An 11274-nucleotide genomic window follows, 5' to 3' on the forward strand; every position below is an offset into this window, starting at 1 on the left:
CTTTCTTTTTTTCTTTCTCAAAAACCCAACAAAATCATCTCCCATTGGCTGTTACTACTGTGTCACCCATAACTCGTTCCCACGAACTCACTCTTCTCTTCTCACTTACCCTCTTCTTCTCTTTGTTGAATAGTTTTTGCAGCAACCCCTGTTTCAATTAATCAGTTTCATTTCCTTTTTTTTCTTTTTCCAAATTCAAGTTTCAAAGTTTCGCTGGTCAAAGTTGAGTTTTCAATGGAATGATATTTTTTTTCTGTATTTTAGTCTCTCTTCAAAAATCCCAGCTTTAATAAAATAGATAAATAAAGAAAAAATATTATATATATTTCTTGTTCCTCTTTTGTATATGACAGTTGGATTCTTATTGGTGGCATGAAGCCTCAGCTAATACTACGAGCTAGAAGTTTTACGGAGTCATAGTCGTATTTGAATTTTCTTCGTTATTTGATTCTTTGTCTAATCTTCTGTACATTTACTTAGAAAATAAAGAAAGAGAGAGAAGAGTCAAGGGGTTTAGGTAGAAAATTTGGGTGGTTTATTTATTATAAAAGGAAAGACCATGAATTGGGGAATTTCCTGGAAGTATCCTTTAATGGGTATCATTAATTTCTTTGGAATTCTGGTTGGAACTCCTTTTCTTTTCTTTTTTTTTTTTTTGTTTTTAACATGTTTGGGCAAGAAGAAAACCGGCTTGCCGGACTGCTGCTGACGCCCCGGCAACCATATCTACGGTCAATTTCTTGGACCGACCGTTCACCAACTAAGCCGAACCCAAAACCGCCTACGAACACAAAAGGGAGATCATGTTTGCCTCCTCTTTGTATAAAAAGAAGGCGGTGGAAGAGTGGCCAAACGCTGGCTCTGATGACCTTGGTGTCTGGCCTCATCCCCAGACGCCTAGAGGTTCTGTTAAGCCCCTTCCGAGTCCCGGTTCCAATAGGGAGTTTCAGTTGAGGAAAGATAAGCTAGCTTTCTATGACAAAGAGTGCTCCAGGATTGCGGATCATATATATTTAGGGAGTGATGCCGTCGCTAAGAACAGGGAAATTTTGGCCAAGAATGGGATTACTCATGTGTTGAACTGTGTTGGTTTTGTTTGTCCCGAGTATTTCAAGAACGATCTTGTTTACAAGACGCTATGGTTACAGGACAACCCGTCCGAGGATATCACTAGCATTTTGTATGATGTGTTTGATTACTTCGAGGATGTTCGGGAGCGGGGGAGGGTTTTGGTGCACTGCTGCCAGGGAGTTCAGATCGACTTCTTTGGTGATTGCGTATCTCATGTGGAGGAAGTGCAGAGCTTCGAGGATGCATTTCAGTATGTGAAGACAGCTCGTGGGGTGACTAATCCCAATACAGGGTTCGCTTTCCAACTTTTGCAGTGCCAAAAGAGGGTGCATGCGGCGCCTGCAAGCCCTAATTCTTTGCTTAGGATGTATAAAATGGCTCCACACTCCTCGTATGATGCTCTTCATCTTGTGCCAAAATTGTTGAATCATCCAGGTATACAAGGGCTTGACTCCCGTGGGGCCTTCATTGTGCATGTTCCTTCAGCTATTTATGTTTGGGTTGGAAAGAAATGCAGCAATATTATGTCCAACAGGGCTAGTTTGGCTGCCAATCAGGTTATTCGATATGAACGGGCGCAGGGTCCTATTATAACTGTTAGAGAAGGGGAAGAGCCTGTGAAATTCTGGGATGCTCTTGCTATGGACAGGTCTCAGCAGCTGCCGAAGCAACCAATATTTGCGTTGGTGAACGGAAGGTAGGCGATTATGATTTGGATTTTGAGCTTTTCCATAAGGCACTTGCTGGTGGTGTTGTTCCACCATTTTCAGTGTCTGCTGCTGAATCAGAAACTTGCCTTCCTGCCAGAGAGAATGGATGGGGTAGGCTAAGGCAGAAGTTTGCTAATGGCATCATGAAAGAATTTGTCAATTCATCCAAATTGGTTTGTAATTTGACTCCTGGCACTGATAGATCAATTATGATTGTCGACGACACTCGTAGAGATTCAGAAGCAGAAGATAATGTTTCACTCTCATCACCATCCTCGCCATCAATCATTCCATGTGGTCACCCGACTCCTTTGATTGTTTCCCAGATACTAGCCCGATTCGAAGTAAAGGTCCGTGTGAAGATGTAGAACAATAGTTACTCCTTGTGATTCTCCACTGGCACCGAAGGTCCCTTGTGGTTCACCAAGTTCTTTTTCTAGTTTTGCGGCTAGCAGCCCAAAATTCAGTTCCAAGTCTCCTACACTTTCACCTTCAACGTCTGACTATGGCAGTTCATTCGCTTTTCGCCTTCATCCTCTAATTGGTCTGACTTTTCGTATATGTCTTCTCGGCAACCTTCACCTTCAGGCCTGGAAGCTATTGATATATTCTTGTTTACAATCTAAAGAAACTTCCCTTTCACCCAAAAAACATTTTCTTCTGATCATACTTTGAGTGTGGCAATTACTGGTTCGCCTGTAAAGGTACTTCTCCGTCACTTGCTGAGCGCCGAGGGAGTCATCCTCCACCACGCATGGTGTTACCATCAGTTGATGAACAAGTCCCCAGGAATCTTGTGAGGTCTTGGTCCTTTTCTATGCCCGAGTTGGATGATGATGATGTAATGAATGATGTAGATTGTAATCAATATGAGCCCGAAGATGATTCAGAGGAGTTAACGTTAGATGCTGAAGTTGTTGCGTTAGCATTAAGTCACATGGGAGGACTGAAAATCAAAGTGAATACGGTGAATGTCATGCTCAATCCGGTGCTATCTTTGAGAACCCTAGAGGAATAACCACCATGGCTCTATATCAGTGGCCTACACTCAGTAAAGTGGAGATGCGTGGATCTCATCACATCCTTGAGTCTGGAGCAGCATATATGTTGTTAGCTCCAGATGCAAGTGATTGTTCGGTGTTTTATATATCTGGCTAGGCCGTGAAGTTATGTGCGGAAAAGGTCAAAGCCGATCTGAAACTCTGGTGGCACAAACAAGGATAGTCATCTTCATTGGGAATCTATTGGCCGTGAATTTCTTAACAAAATGGATTTGCCATTAAATGCCTCGGTGCAGGTAACCGTTACTTTGGAAGTTATATAACAAATTATTTTCATTAAAATCTGTGGTTACTTATGTTCATGTAAATAGCTTATTAGCTTTAATACTCTGATTTCTAACTATGAACCAATAGAGTAGAATCACCTTCCACCTAGTGATAAAGAAGATAACACATAAAATCTAGTTTGGTGGTTAATGATCTATGAAGTTAGTTCCTTTGATAAATATTAAGAGGTTAGACCGGTTAAGTCGGAGATCTATGTGTATATTTGCCCAATCACTAAAAGCTGATACTGGGGTACAAGCTGATCAAACTTGCTGATGCCATAAGAACAATATGATCATGCTTGCGGATGTGAGTCTTAGATTATTGATCATCTCGGTTGTGTGCCGTGGGTGTAAAGCATCACAGGATGGCATTCATGCTGATGGCATTCATGCTGTATTCTTTCATTTGTAAAGCCATTCCCCAGCATGCATATGATGGGGTCTTCTAAACCACTTTTTTTATCATCATGGTTTTGATTAGTTTGAGCTACATTTTTTAATGTCTGAAACTTCATTTGCGAAACACAGGTAGTCACAGAAGGCGAGGAGCCGGAGCAATTTTGGAAGCTTTCAACTGTTATACCGATCCCAAAGGCTGAACAAAGCAACAACCATTATTGAGAGGAGCTTGAACCATTCCAATCCTCAATGGATAGGCAGAATGGATGGTGATCAATATCGCAATGTAGACGAGTAAAACGGGAGTTGGGCATCCACAGGCATGAAGCAAGGTTAATTCTGATGCATATGCGACCGAAGATCTCAGACATTTCAAAAAGAACAGAACGAAGAAGCATCTATACCAAATTTATTTGGAGTTACTTGGGAGTACATCAAAGTCCAACAAAAAAGGTGTGCCTTTGGTGAAAAAAAAATCAAAATCATGGCACCAACACCAAGCACAGCAGTTTGTAATTATCCATAAAGCTAATTACCTTTAATAATCGGTTAGCTAATATTTCAAAAAACATGACGTAAAGGTAAGAAAGGGAAACCTTATTCGCAGCCTACAATTGTTTGGTAAGGCTGGCTTAACGAGCAGGCCATCACCAAACATTACGTCTTTGTCTTGTCTAAGTGGTTGGACAAAAGCTCGAGACATGATGTTAACCTAGCAGGTAAGCTATTACCAAACGTACGACGGTTTTTTAAACTTATTTGTTTTTAGGTTGAATAAAAAAGAAGTGTTGTGTGTGTTTTTGGTTTATTTATTTTAATATTATATTTAAAAATATCAAAAATTAAAAAATCAATGAATTTACTCAATCCGAGCTGGATTAATTCAATTATTATAATATTGGTTGATTTGATTTTGTTAAAAAAGTCAAAACAATCAAAACTATCAAACATGTAACAAATCAATTATTAAATTAAGATTGAAGGAAGTGAATAAAAGACTCTAAAGAAAATCAATTTTGAAGATTTACAAACATTCAACCTCTCTTACATCAATTTCAATCTAATTTTAGACTTCAGTTAAAAAAAGCTTAATAAAAAATAATATGCCACCAGTCAATTTAATTATTATTACTTACAGTTCATTTCTTTTAAATCTTTTCAACTAATAATAAATACTAATCTTAAATTAACTAAAAAACTAATTTAAATAACTTATAACAAAATTTAAATTTTTAAATTATTAAACATTATTGTCTGATTTATCAAACAGTAACACAAATGATTAAAAAAAAAAAAATATTTCGATTTTAAAGATATAGAAAATATTTTTTAAAAAAAAAATGAAAAATACAACAACATAACACAAAAAACCTAAATACTATAAAGCTATTTTAAAATCTATAATGGTCAAGTATTTACACGTTAGGTGGATAAGTTCTAGTATATAAATTGTGTTGATAAAGAAAAATGTAATGCATTATTAGAATAAAAAAATCAAAAAATTAATATAAATAAATAAAAAAAAAACATATAATGACTTTAAAGAAGAATAATCCTATATTTTTATTAACTTGAAATATCAAATTTTCGTTCTTTCAAATCAGTCTCTAATATTAAAAAGTAATAATCAATTAAAGAAATCACCTGCACTTGTAATGAGATATTATTTTATTAAAAATTTGTTCATCTATTTATATTTAAAAATTTTTAAAATGTTAAAATAAAGAGAAAGGTAAAATTCAAAGTATGAATAAAAATTTTAACCTTATGGACGAGAATAACCAAAATCTTTTCTTTTCCTTCTTTTACTTGCCAGTGGCAGCAAGAAGGTTTAACTGTATAGACTAAAAATATGCCTTAGATAGATAGATTACAGGCTGTTTGCTGCATCTCTAAAAAAGTCCCAGAAGCTAAAGACTAGTTTAAAACGCTCCCCACACACCACAAGCAAGCCACACCCAATACAACGAATCAGCTATGAAGCATCGGTTCTCCTTCGTTCTCTTCGCTCCCTCTCTGCAGGTGCTTTCATTCCCTCTCTCTTCATTTCATGCCGATGGGTGCTCTTTGCTCTAATTATTAGCTTTTGATTCAGACTTAAGCTGGTGTGGATATGAATCAGTAAGCTTCCAACTAGGATAAGGTCCCAATTAGAATCCAACAGTTCCACTACATCGGCTTTTTCCTCTAATTTAAAGAATTTTAAAAGTTAGCTGATGATACATCAAACCGCTTATCTCAATTCTTGTAAGATACTATGAGTATTGAGTGCATTGTTAAAGTATATCAAAATTTTCTTAACCATATAGTGTAATAACTGGGCAGAATCAACTATCAGCTTACTTATGCATATTCCTTGTAAGATAAAGATTTGATGGCCAAACTGGATACTTCAAATATTCTGTTTTACTTTTTGTCCCTTCTTTCTTTTCGAAAGGCCGTATTGTTTAATGTCCACATTGGAGCATGTATGGCTTATTGTGTTGACTTACCATTTCACTAAATTAGGTGATGTCTGATAATGATTCTCCACTTGTTTTAGTGCTCATGATGATAGCTTATTCAGGGTACCATCTGAAACACATGTAAAGACGAACCAGAACATGCTAGCACCCCACCAAGAGGTGGAACTCTTATGATTCTTTTGCTGGACCATAACCGAGGAAGAATCTTGCAAAATGCTGAAATTGTTTCTAACCGTCTTAAGCCGCATGGATATGAGGTATGACATGGCTGAGCTCTGTAGTGCTTGAATATGTACTGATATACAACTATAGAAGTGGAAATTTTTATGCTGGTTAAAAGAAAAAGCTGTTTTCTTCATTTATCCTCTGCACTTGTATACAGTATGTTGGTGGATTACCTTTGGTATAGAAGGAAGGTGGAAGGGCTTCACTGATTCTCTTGGATTTGATGTGATTGATGAATGGGGGAGGCCAATTCCTGACCCGGAAGATGGCCGTCATCCAAAGGTGGGAAAGGTTTCAGAAGTAGCAAAGAAAGTACACGGCATGGTTTGAAGTTGGAATCATGTTAGGAGGGATAAGCCTGCAAGCTTTTAATGCAAACACCCCCATCTAGACACTGTCAAGTACTGCCGGTTATTCCAACTACAAAGTACTTCTACTTTGAATAACCAAAAAAAAAAAAACAGCATTAGCATAGCATGGACACTTTCTTTGATTATTTATTTTCTTACTTTATCTTTTACTAGGGATCTGCATATGTAGATTCCGGCAGACAGTGGAGGGCAAAAAGATATAGGAGTCAAGGAGAGGGCTTGTGCTTGGATGTCTCATGGTTTCATGAGTGTAAATCAAGCTAGAGGCTGGAAGAGCCTTTTGAGGTCACTTTATTCCAATATGCGAGTGGGGTGTGATTTTGGTAATGTTAACATTACATTTGTCAACATCAAACAGACAACTGACCAGATAAATTTCCTTTCTTTGGAGTAAATTGGAATCCTTCTGATGTTACTTTTAATTTTCATTCTCTTTTGTTTTTCCTGTTGCAGTAAAACATGACTGTGTATTCGGCGATGATTGGATGTAGAAGAGATAACCTTTGTATCAGAGGTAAGTAACTGGCCTGTGGTACAACTATTCAATTCATGTTAAAATTTCTGAAAAGATAAACCTTTGCAGGTTCTGAGAAAGCTTGATCGCCCCATTATACTATTCATTGTCCCAGGTACCAAGTGTGACACCAGCTATGGCTCAAGAAGTTAGTGGACTAGTCAACCATGTACAGGATTACTGGAGATGATTGGGATACAGGAGGATGTTTTATCCCACTTGATATTACCAGGGGTCAAGCACCATATGATCGAGAGTTTACATTTCCAGACAAATTTTGACTTTTTCTTTTTTACATGTTATTGCACTTTGCTTTTATCTTTATGTGACCTGATATATTTGTTTCATTCAGAGACTTTCTACTGCTAAAATGATAGGTGCCAAGGGCTTGCTGGGAGTCGTGGCCTGACTTGGATATGTTACCATGGGATGCTCACTGATCCAGGTTATACCCCTGGCAAATAGCTATTCCTTCATGCCCTTGTTGCCCTACCAGTTGTCTATGCAATGATGCTTTAGTTGCAAAATATTTGTTTGAGTTGGGCATTATATGGGAGGGCTAAGCAGAATCAGTGGAGAACCAAAAATAATTGGGATACTTTCCTGCATTATAGGTTCGAATGAAGTCCACATAGATTCTAATCTAATCTCGATGAACAAAGAAACTCAGGTTGTTTCTATAAAATACCTAGATTGGTATCTATTACTTGGCACTAAAAGTAGCCATTTACATTGACCTAGTCCTTTCTTTCACAGATAACTTTATGGGCTATGCCAAATCGCCTCTCATGTTGGAGGAGATTAAGAAAGCTGGATGAAACCACATACAATCTGATCACCGAATCCTACCACGCTGAGATAAACTCTTTCAGCTTAAACAATATGGAGGCATGTAAACTCATGGACATAATAGGGGATTGAACTTTTTTAACTAATAAGACATGTACTTGTGTTAACAGTTCTTAAACGACAGAAGAAGATTAGAAGTAAGGAAAAGTTCTCTCGCAGGATTGGGCCGAAGGGGCATGTTAGTATAACAGCTTGGGTCTTATTACCTGCAAGGATCCCAAAGCAAATGGTTGGTCAACAAAGCTCTTGATCAAGATCTTGAACAAATCTGCTGGAAAGAGAATCGGAGAGCAAATTTGAGGAACCTCCATGCTTTACAAGAAAAACCTCTTATAGCTTCGTAATTAGCTTTTTATCTAGTTTGTTTCCTGTTGATTATTTTACACATGCATTTTCATTCGTTGTGGATAACTTGTACAGGGGTGTGGAGATGATCTACAAGAAACAATACGAGGAAAACTTCATTTATTAGAAAGTGATGGTATGGAATTATGCTTGGATGCTTCTCCAAGAAGGAGGCTTACATCAAAAGAATTGGGGGAGGTTCTTTCTCACCTTGCAAGTGGGATGCTAATCAGGTATTGATTATTCTAAAATTACAAAGCAGAGAAGTTAGGAAGCGCAATTAAGACCAAAGGAAGGAACACAATCGAAATACTAATTGAAAATAGCCAAAGGTGATGGATAAATATAGAATCTAAAACAATAGCTTGTTGAAGCTTAATCCCGAATAAGGAGAATTGTTGTGGTTCTGTCATAAATACTTAATCCCAGGAGACAGGACTGCATCGTTATCAACTCATGCATGGCCAGCACAGCGTAAATATGACCCTTATCAGACCACTAGCATTTATACAAAATGTCCAATAATTTCAGTATCTTGTTATTAATGACTGCTTTTCCAAGCTAGGTTGGTAAAATAAGTATCAAAATCTAATGTATTTATTCTGAAATTCACAGATGTGGGAGTTGAATGGTACTGGTTCCCTGGTAAACAGTTATTCTGGTCTATGTGCAACAGTGGACTACTGAAAGGTGATATGTTTGATTTAACTGAACGTTATAGGAACTTCAAGATCTTGTATCTTTTCCTTTTGTTGTTATAGTTTAAATTTTCTTTAATTCCAAAATACATTGATTGTTCTTGCAGTGATGCTGGTTCGAACGAAATTCGTTCATGGATTGCAACCGGGAGAAGAGTTTGATATATTTGAGGCCATAGTACTTTTTTTCAATTTGTACATCATATTCAAGCACGTCTAATTATCATTTTCGTATGGTTTCCCAGGAGAAATATATCTGCGATTTTCAATTTGAACCCGAAGAAGACAGTGATATCTACACAATAGCAGACATAGGTAAGGTATTTCCCGGAAAACATGAAAGGAGCATCATGCAAGTACCATGAAATTTGGAGTGGAAAGTCTGGAGTGACAAAGCAGATGATATCAATAGCAGTGGAGAAGCATGGTTGTTCTTTGTTGTTCTAACCTGTGATTAGTGTAAAGAAGTTACTCTTTCGTCGGGTGACCTCCGACCATCCCTCTTATTTCATGTCTCCGATGCAAATGCAATTGTGTTCTATATCTATGGCAATCCTGTTCTTGTTGTCAACTTTTCGTCTAAGATACTTTCTTTATAGATTTAAAAAACATTAGTGTTGCATTGAAGGAGATTGTTGAGACAATTTGTAGTAAATTACTATATAATAATGCCAAAGCAGATCAGAGTATATTAGTATTTTTTTTTCTGCTTGTTTTCATTTCTTATTATTACTATTTTAACACAAGATTGATCATATTGTGTTCTTTTCTTTCTTTTATATTTTGGTCAGAATTCATAGTTTTTGCTTCTTTGCTTTTAAGTTCTACTTTTAGCTAATATATCTCTACTTAATACTCCAGAGCCCGAGTTTGGTTCAATTTTTTTTTCTCTTAAGAACGGTTCAAAGAAATTACAAAATAATAACATTCAATATAATAATAAAACAAATTAACGTTTTAAGATCCTTCTAATACAAAGGAAAATAAAGATTAATTAGTAGAGTAAAAAAAAACATCAAATTCAATATAATATAATAATTAGAATTATGCAAGAAAAAAATCTTTTATATTAGAAAATAGTTAAATAAAAATAAAAATAGTTTTTATCTGACTATGTTATAAATACATTATTTATAAAGTGATCCCATTAAAATAAGAGTGGATGTCTTAGGATAGATGTTTGATGTATTTAGCACCTAATGTTCATTAGGAGCATGATTTTATACTGTTTATAGAAGCGTTGTTCTCTATTTTTTGTTCTTTTATTTCTTATTTTTTATTTTATAACATGTTATCGTCATGATCTGCTCTAGAGTGGTAGTTTCTTTGTATCAGTGATCAAATTTATCCCATTAATTCGAAGATCTTAGACAACAAAAGATGCAAAGTTTTCTGGTATGTTTCTTTTGTTTAGTGTTTCATATCTGATTTTTTTAATTAGCTAATTCATGATTAATTATAAATATTTCAATTAACTTATTTTATTTTTTGTTGTTGTTAAGGATGATTAAGATTTGATATCAATATGAATCTTAGTTCCTATTCTTGATATTGGGATTTATTGTTGTGTATGGACAAAGTTTAGATATGATAAGAATTTCTAGATATTCAACAAATCTTTTAGTCGAGTCATGGTTATGGCTATATATATATATAATTGCATGAAGAAAAACGGGGTAAACTACACTTGTAGTCACCCAACTATTGGTTGTTAGAAGAAAAAATCTGATATAAATCTTAATAAACCAAGATCTATTATGTTAAATCATCAAGAATAAAAGCTAGATGCAGAAGCATAACATAAGCATACATAAATCCACTGATATCTTGAAATATTTGAATCTCCACTGATATCTTGAAATATTTGAATCTTGTGATTTTGATATTCCAAATTAAGACACAAGTAATCTAGATAAAGTGTCTTTCTATTTTCTAAAGATGGAATGTCAGAAAAATAATATATAACTTTAATTTTCGACTAATCCTTTTAGGATAGAAAATAATAACATGTAGTTATTATTTTTTGGTGAATTACATTAAAAGGGCAAAGCCCGAACAATAAACGTGACTAGCGAGACTCGAACCCAAGCCACACCTGGGGCGGTGAATACCCTTGACTATCAGGCCATCACATGGGTCACAAATGTAGTTATTCTTGTTATATATAATATATATTATAATATATGACGTCCAAATTATCCAAAAATCTTCCACTTTGATCACATTTATATACATTAATTACCTTATAATTACAAGTCACTATATAACCTTATGAACCCAACACTTTTCAATCATAT

The 11274-nt window shown here is 35.7% G+C and overlaps 2 pseudogenes; both read left to right on the plus strand.

Moving 5' to 3' along the window:
- Positions 1-666: 666 nt before the first annotated feature.
- On the plus strand, positions 667-3732 carry LOC121218302 (protein-tyrosine-phosphatase MKP1-like; annotated as a pseudogene).
- Positions 3733-3832: 100 nt separating this feature from the next.
- LOC121218305 (uncharacterized) lies at positions 3833-9548 on the plus strand (annotated as a pseudogene).
- Positions 9549-11274: the final 1726 nt, after the last annotated feature.

This window comes from Gossypium hirsutum, chromosome A03 (assembly GCF_007990345.1).
Source record: "Gossypium hirsutum isolate 1008001.06 chromosome A03, Gossypium_hirsutum_v2.1, whole genome shotgun sequence".
NCBI lineage: Eukaryota > Viridiplantae > Streptophyta > Magnoliopsida > Malvales > Malvaceae > Gossypium > Gossypium hirsutum.